General features: G+C 34.0%; 1 protein-coding gene across 15 annotated transcripts in view; it reads left to right on the forward strand.

Moving 5' to 3' along the window:
- CCDC102B (coiled-coil domain containing 102B) overlaps positions 1 to 22,473 on the forward strand; it is a 376,391-nt gene that overhangs the window by 161,414 nt on the left and 192,504 nt on the right. The gene's annotated exons all lie outside the window — the stretch shown is intronic.

Consider the following 22,473-nt stretch of genomic DNA (forward strand, 5'->3'; position numbering starts at 1 on the left):
TATAGTTGTGTTTAACAAGGATTCTAATTTCTAGTGGAGAGAAATTTTCTGTTTTACATGGGAGGTCATTGACTTAGAACCTTTCCATCATTATCATCAAACGTTTTCCTTAGAAAACATGTTTTCCTATGAACTGACACCTTCTAGAAACATATGCCTTAAATCAAACAAACAATTACATTTCTCTTCCGCTAAAATCCCTGGTTAATATGAGTATGGCATAAAAAGGGAAGGAAGGGGCCTGACAGTTTAGGTGGTGGAGTTCTTAGCTTCATTCTGCAATAGTGTGTGGCTCATAATTGCTCAACAAATGGCCATTAATTGAATGAATGAGGGAAAGATAAGGACAAAGCACATATCGAAAAAGACAGCCTTCCATTTTAACTTTATATGAGATCGAAAGAAAAAGTAAAATAAGAATGGAGGAAGGGCAAAACTGTCTATATTCATTTGGAATATGATCGGTTCTACATTTGACTCCTTTTTTTTGTTTGTTTGTTTTGAGATAGGGTCTCACTCTGTCACCTAAGCTGGACTGCAGTGGCACAATCTCGGCTCACTGCAACCTCTGCCTCCTGGGCTCAGGCAATTCTCTCACCTCAGCCTCCCAAGTAGCTGGGACTACAGGTGTGCACAACTATGCCTGGCTAATTTTTGCATTTTTTTGTAGAGACAGGGGTCTCACCATGTTGGCCAGGCTGGTCCTGAACTCCTAAGCTAAGTGATCCACTCACCTTGGCCTCCCAAAGTGCTGGGATTACAGGCGTGAGCCACCATGCCCGGGCTAGATTTGACTACATTTGATGCAAAGTACGTTGGTCACTAGTATGCTCTGAATGTGTGTGTGTTCCCCAAATTTATATACTGACATCCTAACTTCCAAGGTGGTGGTATTAGGAGGTGGGACCTCTAGGAGTTGATTAAGTTATGAGGACAATTAGAATTAGTGCCCTTATAAAAGAGACCCCAGAGAGCTAGCTCATGCCTCTACCATGTGGATACACAGGGAGAAAGCGCTGTCTATGAACCAGAAAGCAGGTCCTCACCAGATACAAAATCTACTGGCAACTTAATCTTGGATTCCAGGTTCCAGAACTGTGAGAAATAAATTTCTCTTGTTTATATGCTACCTGGGTTATGATATTTTGTGGCCTGAATGGACTAAGACAGTCACAGGCACATACTGGCAAGTGTAATTATTTAAAGGACAGAACTATCAAGAAAAGTAGTGGCTGGGCAACTAAGTCATGAAGATAAGCCCCATTTTCATATAACAACTCTACTTCCGGGGTGAATTGGAGAAATTCACTGTCCTCTACACCTTTTGTTGAATTGAGTTACTTCTTTAATGGAGTAAATTGTTTCTCTCAAATACTATTAGAAATTCTCCTACATTTGAATATTTAAGCAGTGGAAAATGTTGTTAATTAAATAGCTTCCATAAATTTATGCATTAGTAAAATATTGCTTGATGTACTTTTTAATCCTAGTAGTCACAAGTAGTTATTGGAACAATTATTTCTAACAGTGATGTACCATATTGGTTTTTATTTTGTGTATTGATCTGTTTAAGTTCAAAACAGCTGTTCTGGAATTGGGTTTTATAGGTTGAAGCGTTTCTTTCTGTGTAGTTAGCAATAATTCAAGTGCCCTGAAAAATAGAAAAATTATCTTCTGTTCATATTTGAGTCTCTGATTTTAGGCTTTCTGGAAATCACCAAGACAATAATTGCTTTACTGAAGAAATAACTCAGACTGGTGATAAATCAAAACAATTATGCTTTGCAATTATTTTATTAACCAATGAGTGGAAGATGTCATTTGGAGGTGAGCAGGGACGAAAAGAAAAATAAACAGGCCAAGAAGCTTTCCCCTTCAAAGAAGCAAAACTATTTGATTTGTGCATCCTTGTCTTAAATACTGAAAATTAATGGAAGATGCATAAAGATCTATTAAAGTACTCTGTTCAGATTGAGTATCACTAGATATTTAGAGCTAATGTTTATGAATACTTTGTAGGTCTCATGTGCCTTGTAAGGACGTAAAACATTAGATTTCATTTAATCAACATATCAATTTTATAAGATAATGTGATGGTTAATTTTATGTGTCAACTTGACTAAGCCATAGGGTGCCCAGACATTTGTCCAAATATTATTCTGGGTGTGTCTGTGAGGATGTTTCGGGATGCAGTTAACACTTGAATGGGTGCATTGAGTAAAGCAGATTGCCTTCCCTAATGTGGGTGGATTTTATCCATACAATTGAAGACTTAAATAGAACAAAAAGCCTGAGAATGAGGGAACTTCTTACTGATGCCTAACTGCTTGAGCTGGAAACTTGATCTGCTCCAGCCTTTGGATTTGGACTGAAACATCAGAACTTCTTGAGTTTCCAGCTTGCTGGCTACAAATCTTGGGACTTAGCTTCTATAATTGCATGAGCCAATTCCTTATAATTTATCTCTCCCATTCTCTCTCTTTCTCTCTCTCATTAAACTTCACACCCTTGACCACTATGTGATGCTGCTTTACATCACCAAAAATTAACTAAACATTTTATGTATTTGTTCATTGTATTGTTATAAATTTATTTGTACATTTTTGAGAATATAACTCTCCTATGCTAGACTCCTAGGCAAAAACACATAAATCAAGCAAAAGGAGTTATAATACATCTTTTAATACAATGTGGCTAAATAATAATAGGAACACTGCTTTTAAAAAATATGTTAAAATATTTTAACTATTATTAGCATTTTAATAAGATTTTAAAAATCAAATATCCTTAAAGAGCCAATGATAATTTGCATTGCAAAAGCTGACTTTACATGTTGCACTTTAGCCACACAAATAAAAATATAAATAAATAAATAAACAAGACAATTATTGTTGCCACTTAGACAATACGAAATAATGCCTTATAGCTTTGAGAAATAAAATGAAGATGATCTGTGTCAGAACATCCAATCTCTTTTCTTACAGTGACTTTAGCAACATGTTCCTTCTCCTAAGGAATTCTTTGATATTGCTCATTCACTTCAAGCCCAAAACCTGAAAAAGAAATGAGCAAAGCCAGTGACAACTGATAGTATTAATAAAATATCTCCATGTTTTCCCCTTCACATCAGTCTCTGCATTTAAAAGGATTAATTAGTTCCTACACAATCCATTGATTTATTTCTAGAATCTAGAGTGATATATGATCATGTTTGATAGAAATTGGATTCAGTTATTGTAAACATGTAACCAATGTATTCATTTTAGCTCCTAAATAAGCCAAGAATGTAACTATTATTCCAGGCTCATATTTCATTTAAACGTTCTTTCTCACTACCTAGTATATAGAATTACTTATCTTTACAAACACAATAAAAGGATTGCCACATTTTCAAGAGAAGCCAAAGAGGAGGATAACTTTTTACATCTGGAAAATTAAATATAGATACTGTTTCCTACTTTTTCTTCAATCCCAGAGTGTTTGGAATGTAGCTATAAAAAATAATGAGATCATGTCCTTTGCAGGGACGTGGATGGGGCTAGAGGCCATTATCCTTAGCAAACTAGTAAAAGAACAGAAAACCAAATACTGCATGTTCTCACTTACAAGTGGGAGCTAAATGATAAGAACACGTGGACACATAGAGGGGAACAACACACACTGGGTAGACGATGGAAAGAGGGACAGGATCAGGAAAAAACAACTAATGGATATCAGGCTTAATACCTGAGTGATGAAATAATCTGTTTAACAAACTCCCATGACACAAGTTTACCTGTGTAACAAACCTGCACATGTATGCCCAAACTTAAAAGTATATATAAAAGGCGGGGCATGGTGACTCACGCCTGTAACTCCAGCACTTTGGGAGGCCGAGGCGGGTGGATCACGAGGTCAGGAGTTCGAGACCATCCTGGCCAACATGGTGAAACCCCGTCTCTACTAAAAAAAAATACAAAATATTGCCAGGCATGGTGGCACGTGCCTGTAATCCCAGCTGCTCAGGAGGCTGAGGCAAGAGAATCACTCAAACCCAGGAGGCAGAGGTTGCAGTGAGCTGAGATCACGCCATTGCACTCCAGCCTGGGTGACAGAGCAAGACTCTATCATGAGAAAAAAAAATGTATATATATAAAAAGAAACAACAGGTATCTCTGATAATGGGTGAAAGAAGAACAGAAAATAGGAGGGTTGGTTAAAATCATGTGTATGATTTTGTTCAACACTAGTTCTCTCTCTTCTTCTCACATAGCCAGCCAATGCTTACACTTTTCCTACTGTAGAGAAAGAACTGGAAAGATTTTTTTCTGGAAAAATTGAGACAGAAGCACTCTAAACTGAACCACAGTGCGTGCAACTGAGGGGCTAATTTCTTTACGGTCAATAGGGGGATTTAATGACATTGTGCATAAAGAACAGGGAAACTCTTAATATGCTTTAGTCATTTAACTCCAAGAAAATTCATTTCACAAAAGAGTGGAACATTTACGTCTGAGTACAGTGCCCTTCTCAAAGGAAAATAGGACTGGAAGCTCCACTATCTTTACTTAAGTCCATTGTTTAATAAGCCCCTCCTGTTTGTACATTAAACATCCAATTGGCTTTTTAGTAACTCATTCTTAAATAGAAATTAACATCTAAAAATTTCCTGTTATGGAGAAGTTTTAACATCAGGAAGAAAAATTTTTAAAAAATAGAAGAGCATCAGTAGAAAAGAAAACAATACTGGTAGTCTGTGGAGAAAAGGGAACACTCATACACTGTTGGTGGGAATACAGATTGGTACAGCCATTATGGAAAACAATACCAAGGTTTCTAAGTAAGTTCAAAATGGAACAATCATATGACCCAGCAATTTCTCCTCTGGGAATATACCTAAAGGAATGAAAACACCACCTTGTTAAGATACAACACTCCCACGGTCATTGCACCATTGTTCACAATAGTCAAGATATAGAAACAACCCAAGTGTTCACTTAAGAAAAAAATGGTTGAAGAAACTGATACGTATATACAATGGAATATGTATTCAGCTCTAATAAAGAATGGGATCATGGTATTTGCAACAACATGGATGGGCCCGTAGGACATTATACTAACCTAAATAAGCCAAACACAGAAAGAAAAATATTGCATGTTCTCACTTATATGTGAACTCTAAAAATAAAATTCAAATATATAGAGATAGAGAACAAAAAAGTGGGTCCCAAGGACATTGTTGGGGATGATGAAATGGGCAGATGTAGGTCAGAGGCTACAAAGCAACAGATATATACATATATATATATATACATACACACACATACACACAAACATATATACACACACATCTCCACCATATACATACATATACATCTCCCCATCATATATATACATATATATATGCTGCTTTGTATCCTCTGACCTACATCTACCCATTTCATCATATTATTGTATTTATTATACATATATTTATATATATTTATATATGTATAATGAACAGTCTAGAGATCTAATGTACAAGATGAAAAATACAGGGTAACAGAACTGTACTGTATGTGAGATTCATGCCAAATGAGTAGATTTTAACTGATCTTGCCAAAAAAATAAATGAACAAAAATAGGTAACTATGTGAGGTGATGGATATGCTAATTTGCTTAACTATAGTAGCCTTGCCACTCTCTATATACATTATAACATCATGTGGCATACCTTAAATATATACAATGCAATTTATTTTTAAAAAATGATTCTGGTAGTGGAAGTAGATTAAAAGCCCTATATCTAATATCTGAAGGGCAAAAACGTTGATTACCCCAAAAATAACAAAATGTTACATAAAATGTAACATAGCACAAATGAAAATTAAAAGATATGATTTGGAGTTGAAAGTTGAATGAGTTACCCAGAAAGTGAACCACAAAGACAAGGATGTAATTAAAAAGGAAGTTTCTTAAACATTAATTTAGCAATTAGTCCCCCAAAGTAAGAGCTCCTTAAAAAAGAAGTTTAAAAGTGAGAGAATTAGAAAAACAAAATTCTTCCAAATGAAGGTCATGATGGTTTAGATGAATATTTCCATCCAAGTAGGTAGCATAATAATACCAAAAAGACAGAGCAAAGTTCATTTCATTAAAGTTCATAACACTGGAATACAATAAATGGCCTGAAAGCAAGCAGTGATAAATAAATGAGCACATATAGATGATCAGAAATCAGAAACATTATCAGACTTCTCAACAAGCAACTCCAGAAATTATAAAACAATGTAGGTAAATGTTTAAAATTCTGAAGAAAGTGATTTACATCTTAGAATCCCACACATACTCAATTTACAATAATAATATAGATTAGAATAATACATTATAAGACATATCAAATCTCCAAAAATTATCAACTGTTGTAACCTCTTGGCAGTTCACAAAATGACATAAGAAACATAAGTTAGGAAGTAGAACTAAATAGAAAAGACTACAAGAGTATTTCCAGGATTATGGTGAAAGTTGATGCCAGGTAAAAGATGTCTCAAAATAAAATAAAAGTGACACTTATATTATGTTCTGAGTTTGTCAGTATTTCTCGGAAATGTATACTTCTGTTGGAATGTTCCAGATTAGTAACTGCATTGAAAACTAATAAAGAAACTATGAGGCACTTCATAACTTCAGGAAACATAAAATTATAATAGCAAAATAAATGCAATTATAGTATACTACATTAGTCACTTGTAAATATATAGATATATATTTACAATGTTAAGATGGAACACCTGGCCGGGGGCAGTGGCTCACTCCTGTAATCTCAGAACTTTGGGAGAATATATAAAATATAAATAAGGGAGGAGTAAGTGAATTAACAAAGGCAAACAGCTTAAGACTGTGCTTATCTCGCTGGATATTCTCAAGAAATAATAGACATTATAATTAATGAAATGATATGTAATAGGACAAATAATACCATATATTTTGTTCAGCCAAGGTATGGAGATAATAGGCCTTCACATTAAAATAAGGGTGATGATTTATAAATTATATACAACCATTAAATTTTTAGTAAATGCCACCTATTTATTTGGAAGATGAAGTATTTGGATATTAACAGCAACAAAAAAGTGATCTTGAACCCATTGTTGAATTCAATTTTAACATGGAAGAAATCTTCAATTGAACTTCCTTAAGTAGAAACCTAAATTCTTTTTTAGGCTTAAAAATATTCTTGATATCTTGTGAAGATAATGAATCATTTTACTTCAATGTTTGTTTTTCAAATAAAGTGAATGCACTTTTTTTCTGAGTCCGTTGAAATTTTTGTTCTAGAAAAGATTTCATTAAATCTTGTCGCTGACTACATAGTAACCATTTTAATTGTCAAAGGAATCCTTCACCATATATTTTCTACTGCCTTGCTTAATAATGCTGGTGTTTATTCCATGCATCTAGTTTGACATTCACTCATTTCAATGTACACCAGTGCTGGTGTTTATTCCATGCATCTGGTTTGACATTCACTCATTTCAATGTACGCCAGTGCTGGTGTTTATTCCGTGCATCTACTTTGACATTCACTCATTTCAATGGACCCCAGCAAAGTGGCTCTATACTCCTTTAATAATCTGCTCTCAGAAGATAGTCATTTTCTTGACATTTAGAGTTCAAGGCTTTGTTTAGTTATTTCAGTACCAATGACTTATAAGGCAATCCCACAATCCTGCCCACTGCTTTTTTAGCTTCTAGGTCCTTAAAATTTTCAATACTCATTCTGTATTTCCTCTTTTTATAGTTAAACATCTTGGCCCCCACAAAGGTTTTTCCTCATGTATGCTCTATCCATTAATCTAGGTTGAGTAGAAGCAGTTGTCATTTTAACCTACTCCTTTATTTGACACTCTGACTGCTGGCAAGAGAGGGAAGGAAGCTCCTTCTCCCATCGATTTTACTTTGTGGAGGTGAGAGAATGTGGAGCGCAGCAGTGAGGTGGAGCATTGAGGTAAAAGCAAGCGTAATAGGAAGCTCAAAGGATATACGCCAGGTTCTAGACAAGAGCCACTTAAAATTTTCACTACAAATGATTTTGAATTCTGGTCATAAATAATTATTGGAAACTAAATTTCAAACAACACTCAAGTGTATACTCTGACCTTTATCTAATCATTTGGGAAATCCTATCCTCTACCATAAATGTTAAGAACCTTTCAGCAAAAAGGTCAGGTGAGGTGAAGAGTCTTATGTAATCGATCCATAGGCATTGACATTTGTTTTTGAATTTGGACAAATGTCCGTGTTGGACTTTGGCTCACTGACATATTTGAGTAATCGATCCTTTCAACTAACTCACACTTGCTAAATATTTTTCCACTCCTAGAAGAGAAAACTTAGGCCACAGATGTAAATCTTCACTAAAGTGTACCTTTGATGTTGCTATCACAACTAACACAATATTCTTGTCCAGCATCCTAAAGTTTTAACCTTATCAAGTAAATAAAAGCTTAATACATCAAAATCAATACATATTTATAGCGTACAGTGGAAAAACATGTTTTATCTAGAACTTGTCTATCTGTGCCAGAGTATAAATAAAATTCTGGAAGCAGGACACTGGGAATGATGGTGGTATCTTGACACCCAAGGCATACATTCATATTTATGTTTGATAAATGGGTTTGCTTTTTACTTATTTAGCACTCAGAGACAGACAACTTTCTTAGGCAATACGCTTTAGTTTATGGCACATCATCACCACTGTTTTCTACAAAGCCCTTCTCTTTGTGCTCAATCATTCGTTATATATTTTCTGCTTATTTTTCCATACCATTTCCTACATAGGCTACTATTGCAATATGTTTTTCTTTATCTATAATCTTTAAAAAAGTCTATTTTTAACTTTAATAAATGTTAAAATCAACACTATCTTTTATCTTTTAAGGTTATTGTCTGTTGTAGGTTTACTATTTCAACACAAGTGGCATTCATCATGATACCTATCTTAATGTGTTAACAGGCATCTCCCTAGAATAATGGCATTTACCTACATAATCATAATGATCAAACTGAATAAATTAATAAATTATTAACATTACCAATATCTAATTCATAAATTCTCTTTTTCCAAGAATGTCTTTTGTAGGCATTATTGTAAAGCAGCCTCCAATCTATTTTTGTTAATGTGTCAGGTGTTATATCTTCCTAATTACTTTTTAGTTTAGAATAGATTCTCTCATTATTTCTCCATGAACTGGTGTTTTAAACAATCAGAGCAGTTCAGTGGTAGCATATACTATATTCTGTATTGGTCTAATTGATTGTTGATGGTATCCTTTGTCTCCTCAGGACAAAATCATCATGGTTGAGAACCACTGATTGACAGACTAGACTCAGATTAACATATTTTTAGTAAGAATAATATATAAATCTCCATGGATTTCCTAATGCTTCATATCAAGAGAAATAATGCCATGTTGTTCAGCTATTACCCATGCTACATATGATCACTTGGTTAAGGTGTGGACTGCCAGCTTTCTCCAATATTATACCCGCTTTGAAATTAGTAAGTCATGTGTGGTATAACATTTTGATTCCTGAGTGTATTGTTTTCTCCAGAAACCCATCATCTAATGATTCTGTAACCCACTGATGATCTTTATGTAAATTTATTACAATTGGTAGTTGCAAAAGTTATTCTACCAATTTACACTTTTGAGCTACCATTTTCCTGTCCCTCCCAGTAGTTTTTCTTAGTTTTTTTTTCTTTGTCTCTTTTTCTCTATTTAACATTATAGACTTATGAATTAATTTTCTTAGGGTGTTATAAATGAATATTGTCTAGTATGGTCTGAACACTTGTGTCCTGCCAAAGTTCACATATTGAAAACCTAATCCTTGGGTGATAGTTTTAGGAGGTGGGATGTTTGGAAAGTGATTAGGTCACGAGAGCAGAGTTCTTAGGATTGGATGAGTATCCTTATAAAAGAGGCCCAAGGTGCTAGCTGGCTCCTTCCACCACGTGAAGACACATGGAGAATACATCTGTGAGTCAGAAATCAGACCTCTACTTGAGGCTAAATTTGCCAGTGCCTTGATCTTGGACTTCCTAGCCTCCAGACCTGTAAGAAATAAATGAGTGGTTTGGTTTTGTTTTGTTTTGAGACGGAGTTTCACTCCTGTTGCCCAGGCTGGAGTGCAATGGCATGATCTCAGCTCACCACAACCTCTGCCTCCTGGGTTCAAGCGATTCTCCTGCCTCAGCCTCCCGAGTAGCTGGGACTATAGGCGTGCACCACCATGCCCGGCTAATTTTTCTTTTTTTTTTTTTTTTTTAGTAGAGATGGTTTCTCCATGTTGGTCAGGCTGGTCTCAAACTCCCAATGTCAGGTGATCCACCCACCTCGGCCTCCCAAAGTGCTGGGATTACAGGCGTGAGCCACTGTGCCCAGCCAGATTAGTGTTGTTTTAAGCTACCTAGTCTATAGTATGATGTTATAGCAACCTGCATGGACTAAAGCATTTTCTCTTTTATTCAGATTCTCAAATTGTCCCAAAGTTAACCAGTTGGATCCCTTTTAGGCTAAAACTACTGTTCTTATAGTATTTTGCATAAATCAATGAGTGCTTAATTGTTTTCAGGCATACATGTGTTCTGTGTTCATCCTGTACTTTCCTCGCTGCAGCACTGACATCAAGCATTTCTTCAAACAGCCCTGGCATATCTTACTGGAGATGCTGGGTTGCTGGCCATCTTCACTTTCCTTGCAGGGTAATTGCTTCCATATCCTTTCAGTGGACAGGGATAGAACCAGTCACATTTATATTGCTAATTCCTCATTTACATTTACCATTAAATGTTCATTGCTTACCTTTTTTTTTAAACCTGGCTTATAATTTACACACAGTTTAATGCACAGATATTGAATGATAATTTTTTTTTCTGTTTTTGTTTTGTTTTTGAGACAGGGTCTCATGTTTCTGCCCAGGCTAGAGTGCAGTGGCGCAATCATGGCTCACTGCAGCTTCGACCTTCTGGGCTCAAGTGATCCTCTCATCTCAGCCTCCTGAGTAACTGAGACCAAAGGTGCATGCCACCACACCTGACTAAATTTTGTAAAGATGGAGTCTCACCATGTTACCTAGGCTGCTTAAACTCCTGGGCTCAAGTGATCCACTCGGTTGGGCCTACCAAATTTTGGGGATTATAGACTTGGGCTACCACACCCTGCCTTGAGTGATAATGGTTGGTGTATCATGAAACACACAAGCAACTGTATAATGCACTCCCTTACCAAGATATGGAAGATTTTTTCCATCTTGAAAAGTTCTTATGTCCCTTCTTGGTCAGTTCCTTGCTTTAGAGATAGTATATATTAATGCTCAGTTCTAGAACTTTATAGGCCATAAATATTCTATTGTATCGGCCTTGTTTTGTTCATCAAATTGTTTTTGGATTTATTCATAGTGTCTCATCTATTGGTAGTTTTTTATCTTTTATTTAGTAACAATAGACTACTACTCCATTGTATGAATATACTGAAATCTGTCTATTCTGTTCATAAACATTTGTTTCATTTTTTTCTAGATTTTGACTGTAATGAATAAAGCTATTAATATATTCTTATGTAACTATTATGTTTTTATTAATCATAGGAGTGGGATTTATTTCTTTAGGAATAGAATTACTGGTTCATAATGTAGCTGTAAATGTTTTATTTTTAGAAAACTGGCAAACAGTTTTCTAATGTGATTGTCCCTTTACTTAACAATTGTTTATCTGTATCTCTTTTAAACTGTTTCCTAATAATGTTAATGCATATGGTTATTTGATTTATTTTAAAATATATATAACATTCTCACAGACTTCTAACAGTATTATTATATGTAATAGCCCTTTTAAGTGATGCTTAAGGTTTCTGTGCAATCCTTTTTGCTCTGAACATCTGTCCCACTGGATATTAAATTAGAGCTCTGTGTTCACAGGTCACTTAAACTATATTCTGTGGTTATGTAATCAAATTGATATATAGTTACTTCATGTGTATCCAATATTGGGGTTTCCCTTTTCCTTCTTTTCCTGATTTAATTCATGCTGGAGGATATTATTACAGCTTTTTCTTTTCCATGTAGTGATTTTATGCAAAATATTTGTATAAGCTGCAGAGCTTTGATTCTCATTTTGTTTTCTACTTCTAGTAGCTTTGTATAGATGTTGCATTCCTTTTTCTGTGACAAAGTGTGTATTGCTTTGCTCAGGCTATACTGCAGACTGGGAGACTTAAACAGCAGACATTATTTTCTCACAGTTCTGGAGGATGGAAGTCCACGATCAAAGTGCTGGCAAGTTCAGTCTCTGGTGAGGTCTCTTTTCTGGGCTTGTAGATGGTTGCCTTCTCACTGTGTCACTACATGGTCTTTCCTCTGTGGTCACTTGGAGAGAGGGATCTCTGGTACATCTTCCTTTTCTTCTAAGGACATCAGTTCCATTGGATTAAGGCCCCACCCTAATGTATCCTCTTAATCTTTATTACCTATTTATAGGACCTATCTCCAAATATTATCACACTGGGGATAAGACTTCTAAAGACAAATATTGGGTGGAACACAATTCAGTCAATAACAGTTGGTAGGATTTTCCTGGGATAGCAAGAATAAGAGGTAACAGGTGGGTTCTATGGGGGAAAGTGGAATAATAAAAATTATGAGTTGTGTACTTAATTTCTTAGTTGTAATGTGCCCTCTTTTGTCAATACAGTGAAGGGACACTTTTTAAAAATTCAAGCTTTTGGGTAGGGGGATGAAAATCAATTTGTCTTATGATTCTTTGATAATTCCCTTAATATCAACTTCTTGCTTTCCTACTGTCCCTTTCCAGGAAGTTTCTAAATGACACCCCTGCTTTCCAAGATACCCTTGCAATCTAGAGTGCTACCCATGACCTTGAAAAACCTGAAAACAATGACCCTTGTGCTTTCTAATCTCTTTTATTACATTTCTGATAGTAGCTTCTCTTCTGGCTCTCCAGGTCTGAGATCTGTTCTCAGTTATTTCCCTGCTTAAGGTGATGCAGCTACCTTTACAGGACATCCACCATAGTGTATGTTTTCTCTTCTGCACCATCCCCATCTGACTCTGCTCCCACATGGTCTACAGAGAAGGCTCTGCTGCCCTCAGACATTGATTGCACCTCTTACATATCCGTCAAGTTTCTATAAGTCTAAGCCTCTTTATCGTGTTGACAGGTTTGCAGCTACCAATGATTTTATATTTTTCTCATTTTTGATCTTTGGAGGTTGGCTTGAGAGAGTGAGACTTAGTCTGTGTTCATGTTCTAAACTATGCAGTTTTCAAAGGATACTATTTTATAGCCATAGTCATCTATTTTTGTATTGATTACAAAAAAATACTTTAAGAGACTGATTTATTTGGATATTACAAAACAGACATCTAAATAAGCCTAGCAAATAAATAAATTTAATGTAATTTAAGACTGAAAGATATAAACATTGAAATCTTGAGGGATACTGCAAAGCTTAAAAATAGGTATAACATTTGCCCACTTGTTGATGGTTTGTTTGTTTTTTTTCTTGTAAATTTGTCTGAGTTCTTTGTAGATTCTGGATATTAGCCCTTTGTCAGATGAGTAGATTGCAAAAATTTTCTCCCATTCTGTAGGTTGCCTGTTCACTCTGATGGTAGTTTCTTTTGCTGTGCAGAAGCTCTTTAGTTTAATTAGATCCCATTTGTCATTTTTGGCTTTTGTTGCCATTGCTTTTGGTGTTTTAGACATGAAGTCCTTGCCCATGCCTATGTCCTGAATGGTATTGCCTAGGTTTTCTTGTAGGGTTTTTAGGGTTTCAGGTCTAACATTTAAGTCTTTAATCCATCTTGAATTAATTTTTGTATAAGGTCAATGTGGAGATTCCTCAGGGATCTAGAACTAGAAATACCATTTGACCCAGCCATCCCATTACTGGGTATATACCCAAAGGATTATAAATCATGCTGCTATAAAGACACATGCACACATATGTTTATTGCGGCACTATTCACAATAGCAAAGACGTGGAACCAACCCAAATGTCCAACAATGATAGACTGGATGAAGAAAATGTGGCACATATACACTATGGAATACTATGCAGCCATAAAAAACGATGAGTGCATGTCCTTTGTAGGGACATGGATGAAGCTGGAAACCATCATTCTCAGCGAACTATTGCAAGGACAAAAAAACAAACACCACATGTTTTCACTCATAGGTGGGAATTGAACAATGAGAACACTTGGACACAGGAAGGGGAACATCACACACCGGGGCCTGTTGTGGGGTGGGGGGAGTGGGAAGGGATAGCATTAGGAGATATACGTAATGTAAATGACGAGTTAATGAGTACAGCACACCAACATGGCACATGTATACATATGTAACAAACCTGCACGTTGTGCACATGTACCTTAAACTTAAAGTATAATAAAAAATTAATTAATTAATTAATTTTTAAAAAATAAAAAATAGGTATAACATCAATAGGTATATAAGGAAATAGTTGTGTCTGGCATTAGACAATGCCTCTCGTATCTCAGTTACAGGGAGTGTAGTTAATTCAGAACCCAGCTGCTACGTTCTGGAACCAGGAAATGAGATCTTGCTTTCCACAGGCTGCTCCCAGCCTAACACTGGCCTCTCTGTTCCTGGGAAGTGTGATGTTCCTCTGGCTACTGATGTTGACTCAAAAACCCCTTGAGGGCCTTGCGTAATTTTGCTTAGACTGCACTGAGGTCTCAGAGGCTTCAGAGCATCCTCCCTTCTTTCCTGCTTCTCCCTCACTCAAAGCCAGTCTTGCATCACAATTTGACTATTCCCCACCTCTCTTGTCTTCCTCTCCATTTTTTCTCATAGGCATTCTCCCTAATAAATTTATTACATTTTTAATCTCATTGTAGAATTGCTTCTTGGAGAGTCCAGAATAACAAAAATAACAAAGACAAAAAAGCAAATAATCTAATATTCTACTTTAAAAGTTAAGAAAGTGGCAGAAGAAAAGTGTAAAAAGAGGAGAAGAATGACAATACTAGGACTTGATCAAATAATTTTTTTAAACTTTAATAGAGATAGCAAAGCCAGAAGTTAATTCTCTGGAAAAAATAACTAATTAATCAAGAAGCTATAATTAGAAATTACTAGTAATAAAAAGTAGACATAGAATTAGATAAGGCAGAGTTTTACAAATATAAGGAAACACCATGAAGAGACACTGCTAATAAAAATAAAACCTTACATGAAACAAATTATTGACCAGAAAAATATAGCTTACCCAATATGACACTTTCGAAATAGAAAGCCTGAATGGATTTATAACAGCAAGTAATTAAATTAAAATATAATAAACGAAAACTTTTTTTGCAGTGAAACTCCAGTATCAGAAAAGTTTATGCATCAGCTGCACTATTTAGGGTTTATGATCCCAGTTTTTTAGGACATCTTCCAGAGAAGAGAAAAGCAGAAAAACTTTCCAACTTTTTCCAATGTGTTAGTTTAACTCTAATACTGCATCCAAAGAAAGATAATAGAAGAAAGGAAAATTACAGTTAATTTCACGGATAAATTTAGTAGCAAACATATTCATCAAGTGCAAGTAATATTAATTTAAATTTAGAAATTAGAAATTGCTTTTTCACAGTAGTGGAAGACATATGATAGCATTAGAACATCTATTATGCAAATCATCACACTAAACAGACTAAAAGCAAAAATTAATGGCATGGTTATCTCAAATGTTATTTAAAAAGCATTTGCCAAAACTAAATTTATGCTTATAGGGAAAAACAGTTTAACACAGTAGCAATCAAAGTGGACTGTTAAAACCTGATATCAAGTAGCAACATTTTAGAGCAAATGTTTTACTTAATAATGATTGGAAGCATGCTATCAGTTTAATATTTTACTTCAGGTCCCAGCCACTTCAACAAAAGAAGACAAATAAATACAATTATAAGAGTTGGAAAGATACAAAATTACAATGATCAAAAATGATACAATTATCTATTTACAAAACACAAAATAATCTACAAGATATATTTTCTGAGAGCTTAGAGATATTGCTGGATATAAGATCAAATTTTTGCATATACACCAGAAAAAATATGTATACCTATATATCTATATATAATAAGCAGTAATATTTGTGCAATGATAGATAAACTGAATAAATAATATCAGCTCAGAATCAAAGTTACACACTTATGGGCAGTTGATCTATCACCAGAGTTGTCATTATAACTCAGTGCTGAATAGAGAAGCCAATAAAAAATGCTGACTTTAAAGATGATTAAAAAAAGAATTAGCTTGACCAATTATAATAGTAATCTTTTTGTCTAGGTGATCAAATTTTAATGTCAATGCATATGTAATTGTGGTTTAACTACAAAAAAACTAATTGTTATTCTTCAGTTTTTTTTCAAAGAGTTCATCAATATATCTGTTTTGGCAAATTCAGCTTCCTCCAAAAAACCCAGATATTAGAACAGCAACATATATAAAACACAAAATGGTTATGCTAAGTCATTCTTAGCACAGATGCGGGATAAAAGATGATGATTTAAAAGGGGTGCCCATTAATACTTTTGCCGCAATTTTATTCTTTCTTTGTGAGTCATTCTCTAGTTCTGATTCATTTTACCATCTCTTTCACCACTATTTTCCTCTTGTAAATTATATATAAACTTTTTTCTTCTTTACAGCTCAATGCTAATAATGAAAGCTAACTTGCTATTTTTTTCTGAACCATCAGAGTGTCTACAAATAACGCTTGTTAATTCCTTAGGGAAAACAAATATATGGATTAACACAAAGCATATTCTCGGTTGAGCAGAAAGGCTTGTTTTAGGCAGTGTCAGCAGGTTTCATGTTTCTCGGATACTGAGATCAATTGAAATCCTTGAGAATACCTGTTTGGCAACTTTGGTGCCAAGATAGTTTGTCTACTTTTAAAATTATTTCTAGGAGAGATTTTGCAAATAGAGCACTTACCTCCCATGCTTAATTACAATTCCCTTATAATATATTCATTTTTCTAATGCAGATCTTGTTAAGTATTGTGTGTTTGCATATTTCTTCCTAATAATAGAGCACACTTGAGGGTGTGGTTAGTGCCTGCTAAAATTAAGTCCCATTATAGATGCTTTATATAAACCCCTTGTTCCTATTATCACTGGAACTAGATCTACATTTTACCAGCTCTATTGTGTTTCACTTGTCACATTTGGTAAGTACTCATCCTGTAAAGTTTCACACTTTCTTGATTTTATGAGAAATCCATGGTAGCATATCAATGTTTGGCATGGGAGTGAAAGAGGGCATCTTTTTCCTGTTTTGGTTTTAGATCAAGGCTTTTCTCTGGTTGGGCTTGAATACATTCATGAAACATTTCTCATTTTGCAGGGATAACAGTAACATGTTTATTTTTATGTTTTGTTTTCATAGTTCCTAAGGTATGTATAGATGATTATTACTTCTAATTGAGATGGGGAGAGTATTAATTCTATAAAATCATTAAGAACTTTTGAGGCAGTGCATGGTTTTTGTGAAATCCAGGGCCCAAAGCATCCACTTAAGAGATTTTACTTGTGAGGTTTGTAAGTTTTCTCTACCAGAACATAATCAAAGTATTTACAAATGTATTTTCACTTGTCATTCTAATATGTACTAACTTATTTAGAAATAGATGCATTAAAAAATACTTACATTGCTTTTGATTCATGTTTAATCTGAAATAGCATTTTGGCCACTCTCTTATTTTATATTTAACTTTAGCACACATTTTGTTTCAAATTAGTGAGGCAATTTTTACTTTTAGAAATTCTCCAAGTATTTTAAATAAAATCAAAGTAACTAAAATATGTATGACATTACACATCACTAAAATCATTTATTGTACTGTTGACTTTTGGTCAAAAAGAGACTGAGCTATCCCTAGGCTATATTTAACTATGGACAGATTGGAAGCAGACTTTCATTTAGGAAGGGGTTCCTCCGATTCTTATTTGTGATTCTAAGACATAGAGGAAGACTGGCAAAGGATACAAGGGGTGACAGCGATAATATGTACTCATTTAAAATGGAGTTGCCAGACTTTTAAATGTGATTCTACAGAAATTGCCTCTCTTGTGAATTAATTTGCCCTAGAGAGAGACAGAACAAAGAGGTTAAAAAAAAAAAACTAACAGATGTAAAACCAAAACAAAACCACAAACGAAACCTTTGCTACAATGCAATGCATTGGATTCAGAATGTGGTCGTTGCTATTCCAAGTGGATATGCATCCTGTTTACTGGTGTCTGAGCTCAGGAATAGAATTAGAGAGGATCTTTAGGTGAACCATGGCTTGGACTCCTTGCCACTACTCTCGGAATCCCAGCTCCCTCATGCATAGCACAGCCAGATGATTTGTGGAATCATTGTAAGAATAGGAAATAATCTATACGGCTGTTTACCCGGGATACCTTAGGGCCTCAATAAAGGTTGATAATTTCTTACTGCTAGGAAACAGAAATGCTTTCTGTCTTTTCCTTCTTTCCTCCAAAATCACAGTGTGTATAATGAGGTTTTATGGCTAACTTGTCTGAAATCAAAATTCTGAATATTTGCAAGTCGATTACTGGAACATTCACATTGGTTTTAGGTGACTCTTCACTGGCCTGCCAAGTGGCATATAGTGCATTCTTTTGGGAGTTTTCTCCGTTGACTAGGTCCATTTAAAAAGTGATTGTCATCTTGATACAACTTGAGGAAAAAGTGAATACACTATTTTGTATTTGAAGTGGCTGTTGATGTTTTCTTCTTTAGGACATAAATTTATGACTTTAGACATTTTTGAGTTGAATTTGGAAGTTAATAAATATTTTCTCTAAATGATTTCATTTCTCCCTCGTAACACTAGGTTGTAGGAAAGAGTTTTCTTATGTTATAAAAAACAAAAATTGAGGCAATCAGTCTAAAAGGAGAATTGGGACTCATCTGTAGGTTATTTTATTAAAAATCTTCTCTGCCTCACTGTGTTCACTACTATAAAATGTAAAACAGCTCTGGCAATAGCAGTAAGAGTTCAGAGTCAATGTACAGTGAAGTCCTTTTCGTGTTAGGTCATGGTAAGTCTAGTAACTGGATTTTTTTAGAGTGCTGTCTTAATTTTGCTTTGTGTCTAATCGTTGTCATTGAAATACAGAAAGGCTTTTTCCTGGAGACTATCATTATCTGCTTTCTCTTTCACTTAACAGTTATTTATGGAGCACACATACAGTGTGTGTCTGGTGCTGGGCTTATGAGCAAAATGACACAGTCCTGGTTTCATAAAGCTTACATTCCAGTTGTTGTTAATGATTACAATTTTCAGTATCTTTTCAACAATATCAAGCAATGACAGTTGAAGAATGAGTAAATAGCTATGTTTAGAAAACGATCCAATATTTTATCCTTAGGAATAATCACAATATTACAGTTTTTACAAGCAACTCAACTGATTCTGATATTCATACTTATTTTTCAGAACCAGTCTGTTTTTGTCCAGTTTCCTTTTATACCATGTTCTCCCCAAATCCTAACATTCCATAACTGGACAGACTCTTCTTGGTCTTGCAGTGTTCAAACATGTTTCTTGCTTTCTGTGCTTGGTACACTCTGGGTCTGGCTGTGCTTTTCTGCCTTATTAAACTTCAAGTTGCAGCTTAAATATCATTTCCTCAAACAACCTTCTCCTGTTATCCGATTTATTGCAGGCCTTTCTATGACACTCAATTTTTTTTCGTTTGTAAAAAGATGCCCAATTTTACTCATATTCTATTTGTATTTTTAAAGTCATATATTCAGTTGCTCTTTGTTTCTTGATACATAAATATGCTCAATAAATATTCATTCAGTAAATATAGTGTTGGATATTTATGTACTTTTTCTCAACGTTTAATAAGAAATTGATGTCATTAAGTGAAAAAATATTTTAGTGCTTATTGTACAAAGAATGCACTTTTACATTAAAATTTTCAGAAAACAGGTTTCAGTAATTTGTGCATTATCTGAAATTCATTTATGCTAGAACACACTATTGGTTAAAATTTACAGTTGAGTTAGAATTAAAATATTTTAGGAGTTCCTCTTCATCATCAGAAGCAAAGCAATGGAATTCTATTTCCTTTTGATAAAATTATTGTAATTTTTTATGATAAACTCTGAAAGCTTAAAATATTACCTGACTTTTTATTTATCATTTTAAGGTACATGCAATTAAATGCTTTTTAAGTTAGTGAATTTTCATATGATTCTTGGAAAAGAATGATGTGATAAGAAACAGCTTTACAAAATAAAAACTAAAACTTCTTATAATTTTTATAAGACTTTTACTTTTTAATATATGTTATACACATATATTTATCAAATAATTTGTATGTTTTGATAAATCTGCAAATAGTAAAACATCAGAAGGCATTATTTAAGCTTTGTTGTTGCTACTGCTAAAATCATTACTTAAAAAAAAAATCTTAAGAATTAAAATCTGTTCGTTCAGACCATGTATTACTTATTTAAAACCTTGGTTCTACTTGTTATCTGTTATTTAATGTTAAATCAATTTATTTAATTTTAACATTTAAAAGAATACTACAAGTTTACAAAGACTTGACACAGCATGTTTGTCCTTGCCCAAAAATACATTTTCTCTCCTTATATTAATTTTTCATTACTAAGTTGCTGCCTTTTTGTGGCAACTTTATTATTTTTATTCTGATAAGTGAGGCAATGATAGAAACTTTCAGTATTAATCTTAACAATGAAAGTAGTGTCAGGTACTAAATTAAATTGTGATATAATATTTTCACCTCATATTCCCAAACAAGCATACCAAATGTCAAACCACATCATCTAAAATTTGACCTTTAGTTTATTATATATAATTGGTAAGTGAGGTCTAGTGCCAAGAATGTAATTTTGGTTTCCTGCATTTTGAAAGCCAGAGCATCTCTTAGATTTGGTAACAGAACATTTTCTACAATAACGGTACAATTATATATATATGAAAAAGCAGTTTTTAGGCTTTTATATCATAATTTATTATGATACTATAAAGGATATTGTTGAAATGTAACATTTTTCTAAATGTTGACTAAGTTGATGGGTTTTTAGAATTTAACATGTCATAGCAACAGATTTGATAACAGTATAATAATTATAAAGTATGTTGCAATCAAGCCATTATAATCAACAATGTTAAAACAAGTAATTTAGAATTTTTATCCTTTTGAGATATTTTTAAAATGCCTCATGCTCTAATCATCCTAAATAGTTTACAAGGAATTTTGAGTAGTTGACCCTCTTCTGTCCCTACAATACCACAAATATGGTATTTGTGCTATTGTATTTATGGTATTATATGTATGGTTTCATACTAATTTTACTAGTAAGAAAAGTTAATAAGATAATAAATGTCTTGTCCAGAATTAGATCCAATGAGTAAGTGGTGGATCCAGGATGAGAGTCTAATAGATTTTCTACTGTAAAGAGTTACTCTGCTGTATAGATTTATGCAATGAATTAAATTGATGTCTCGATATCCATATGCCCAAATATACGAGAGAAACATACATTTAAAAAATTTATATTACCACAGTGTTTCTCCTTTAAGTGTTACATTGCTAGACAAAGTGCTTTCTAATTACTTTGATTAATTTCACTTCTCATGAACCTTGTCAGATTAGATAAATTGTTTACATTGGGGTAGATGAAGTTACCTGACTAAGCTTATCCAGAGAATAAATGGTGAAGTCACATTAGAATGCATAGCTGAGGACTATAATTTAGAGCCAAAAAACTTCTATTCACTTCTACTTATGATGTCCACCAAAAAATCATAGCAGACGACTATAATTGTATCTCATAATAATGAGCACTTAGATGTAATAAAACTGCAGAAAATAAATACGCTTGATATTGGCTCTTTAAAACATAAAAACATTAAAATAATAAAAACCAAAGGAGATATTAAATTTATCTTAAATCAGAATTTCTAGAGTAGGCTTCTGGTCATTGATAGTTATAAAAATCTCCTCATGTTGATATACCATGCAGCCTTGGTTGAGAACCACGGGAAGAGGGCAGAGGTTGACAAAACTTTAGTGTGAAGGACCACAGAGTAACTATTTTGGGCTTTATTACCTATATGGTCTCTCTCAACAGCTTAACTTAGCCATTGTGTGTGAAGGCAGTTATAGGCAAAGTGTGAAGAAATGAGCATGGCTGTGTCCCGATACGATTTTATTTGTGGTATTGTTTGAATTTTATATAATTTTATGTTGAAAATATTTTAATGTAAAATTTTATATTTTAAAATATAAAATATAAAATTATAAATTATATATATTTTTTCAATATAAAATTACTTTTTACATTACCATTTGGCAACTGCAAATGTTGCATAGATAGATAGATGATATATATATATATAGATAGATAGATAGATAGATAGA

This window comes from Pongo abelii, chromosome 17 (genome assembly GCF_028885655.2).
Source record: "Pongo abelii isolate AG06213 chromosome 17, NHGRI_mPonAbe1-v2.0_pri, whole genome shotgun sequence".
NCBI classification, from domain to species: domain Eukaryota; kingdom Metazoa; phylum Chordata; class Mammalia; order Primates; family Hominidae; genus Pongo; species Pongo abelii.